The following is a 3,385-nucleotide window of genomic DNA, read 5'->3' as shown; positions in this document are numbered from 1 at the left end:
TATAATGAGATTTGTAGGATTCAAAAGAATATGGTTTTGAAAAGATATAAATATCTATAGGAGATACTATATAATAGTAATTTAATTTTACATACTAGCTTAAGCAAGTAAACCAGAATTATCCATCACTTGGTTATCCACCTTTAGGAGAAAGAGTGACAATACAATGTAGGTATTGCTATTTCAAAAATATATTTTCACGGATTGAAATCCCATAAGAGTACTTTTCAAAATCACTTCAAAAAGATCAAATATACACGCAGTGTATCAAAAATAATTTAGCAGTCAAACAAAATCTAATTTATCCATGGCTATATGACAAAGTAAAGAGGTTTGGGGAGGTAGGAGGACAAGAGGAGCATATTTTTTTAATGAAAAAAAAAAGCTGCCTACATGCAGACAAGAAATCTGTAAATGTTGGCCAATAAAGTAAAAAATAATAATAATAATTCCAAGGATCACCTTATAAGACACTCCTAAATGAATACTAAATTTTTTTAAGGACAACAAAATCAGAAAGTGAGCTACAGAATCAGTGGGGCCACTTTATGATATAATCAGGTGTGAAAGAATGGTAACAGAGAGACTCAGTGAGGTATTGTGGTTATTTTCTTTACAGAGGAAGCCATTAAGGAGAATCTGTAATCCATATGAAATTTGAAGTACCAGAGACATTCAATCATAAACAGTTAAGCAGACAAGTTCTAGACCTGATGGTAAATAATATACACATCAGGTGCCACTTACTCAGATATTCTGAAGAAACTCAAAGGTGAAATGGTGGTATAACAGCTTCAAGTCATGAACTGTTCCCGGAAACAGAACTAGAAGATTTTCAAGATGACTAAAATCCACCAACAAAAACCTGGACCAGAAAAACCTCCTTTGGGGATTCTCTTACATAATTAGCCACCTGATAAAATAAATAGCATAAACATAGTATGTTTAGGAGCAAGAAGCAACCTGGCATCGATGTTTTAGATGCTACAGAAGTCAAACGTGTCGCCCTTCTATTCCCAAAGTCCTCTACCCTTGCCTTAAACACAGTGATACCTCTATCAGAATATATTCCTCTAAAAGAACTGACACTCTCTGATAAGCTTTTAAGGATTTTCAAAATATTTTCAAAAATTAAAATAACCTTTACCAGGATGAAAAACTTGGCCAGCTTTTTGATCTTTGCAATTTTTTTGCGGGGGGGGCGGTGTCAGGATTTCTCTAAAGAGCAAAAACTTCCTACCCCTAGAAAAGAGTTTCTAATAAAACAAAAATCATGGCCCCAAAAAAAGAGTGATCTTGCCAACACAGGCTCTGAAATACCTCACAGATTTTGAAATTCACGTCTTTCTGATAGTTCATTCCAGTATTAATTCATCAGAGAAATAAAGCAGCAAACTATCAGTATAATTACTTATTATAAATTTATGAAATAAACTCAACACTACTTCCAAGGAAGATAAGAGCATGTCATTCACATTGATGTTTACATTTTTTCCCTTTTTTGCACAGTTGACCTTTAGAGGCATTTTCCATGAAACTGTTTATCATTCTGCTTCCCATTTTGGCTATCAAAAATGCAGCTTTATTAGACAGCATCCTTCTTATGAATTTTAAAAATCATTTATTATAGATTTAACCATCTTCTAACTCTTCATGCACCAACATTATACTTTTTTACATTGAACTTTTATTTTGAGATCATTGTAGATTCACATGCAGTTGTAAGAAAAATACAGAAATATTCCATATACACTTTACCTGCTTTCCTTCAATATTAACGTCATGCAAAACTATAGTACTATCACACTAGGATAGTGACATTGATACAATCCACCTACCCGTTCAAATTTCACCAATTTTACTTGTACTGTTTTGTCACCATAAAGATCACACATGTTGCCATTTTATAACCACATCCACTTCTCTCACACGCCCTTAACCTGCAGCAACCATAATATGCCCTCAACATTTATAATTTTGTCATTTCAAGCATGCTATATAAATGGAATCATACAGTATATAACATTTTGGATTGGACTTTTTCATCCAGCATAATTCCCTGGAGTTTAATCCACATTGTCATGTGTATCAATAGTTTATTTTTATTGCTGAGTACTATTCCATGGTATGGATGTACCACAGTTCATTTAACCATTCACTTGTTAACAGACATCTGAGTTGTTTCTAGTTTGGGGCTATTAGGATAAAGTTGCTATGAACATTTGTATGCAGGTTTTTGTGTGAAAAAAATAATTCATTTTTCTGGGATAACTGCCCGGACTGAAATTTCTGATTTGTATATAGATAAATGTTTGGTTTTCTAAGAAATTGCCAAATCATTTTTTGAATGGGTGTACCATTTTATATTCCCACCAGCAATTTATCAATAATCCAGTTTCTCTGTGTCTTTGCCAGCAACTGATGCTTTACAACTTTTTATTCCAGGCATTCTGTTAAGTATGTAGTAATAGCTCATTTTTGTTTCAATTCACATTTTCATAATAGCTAGTGATGTTGAATTTTTTATGTGCTTATTTGACATTCATATATCCTCTTAGGTGAAATATCTATTAATGTCTTTTGCTTGTTTTCTAATTGAATTGTTTGTCTTTCACTGTTGAATTTTGAGAACTCTTCATATATTCTAGACACTAGTCATTTGTCAGATGTAGAGTTTGTGAATATTTCTTCCAAGTCTATGTAGCTTGTCTTTCTATTCTCTACAGTGTATTTCACAGAGCAAAGTTTTTTTAAATGAATGAGGTCTAATTGATCAATTTTTGATTTTCTAGATTGTGCTTTTAGTCTTAATTCAAGAACCCTTTTCCTACCCCTTGATCTTGAAGATTTTCTACTATGTTTTTCCCTAAAAATTTAATAGTTTTATGTTTTTCATTTAAGACCATAATCCATTTTCAGGTAATTATTTTCTTTTTTCAAATACAAAATGTTTTACAAATTTGCATGTCATCCTTGTGCAGGTGCCATGCTAATTTTCTCTGTATCATTCCAAATCTAGCATATGTACTGCAAACTGAGCACCACTTTGAGGCATTTTTTTTTAATAAGATGTGAGTTTAAGTCAAATTTTTTGTTGTTGTCTGTGGGAGCCAATTGCTCCACCATCATTTATTGAAAAGTATATTCTTCTTCCGTTGAACTGCTTTTACACCTTTGTCAGGAATATGTTGGGCATATTTTTGTGGGTCTATTTTTAGATTCCATATTCTCTTCCATTAATCCACACATCTGTTACTCCACCAATATGACACTCTTGATTACTGTACCTATTATATAATAATTCCTACTGTAAGATATAATGATTTCTCCCACTTTACTCTTCTTTTCAAGATTGTTTTAGCTATTCTAGGGCTAGGGCCTGTGT

The 3,385-nt window shown here is 32.6% G+C and overlaps 1 non-coding gene across 1 annotated transcript; it reads right to left on the bottom strand.

Moving 5' to 3' along the window:
• Positions 1-2,936: 2,936 nt before the first annotated feature.
• LOC112438516 (U6 spliceosomal RNA) lies at positions 2,937-3,042 on the bottom strand. Its single transcript, XR_003026932.1, has one exon. It is a non-coding gene; the product is annotated as a U6 spliceosomal RNA (small nuclear RNA).
• Between the last annotated feature and the right edge of the window lie 343 nt (positions 3,043-3,385).

This window comes from Pan paniscus, chromosome X, assembly GCF_029289425.2.
Source record: "Pan paniscus chromosome X, NHGRI_mPanPan1-v2.0_pri, whole genome shotgun sequence".
NCBI classification, from domain to species: Eukaryota; Metazoa; Chordata; class Mammalia; order Primates; family Hominidae; genus Pan; species Pan paniscus.
This window is presented reverse-complemented; position numbering and strand designations above follow the sequence as displayed.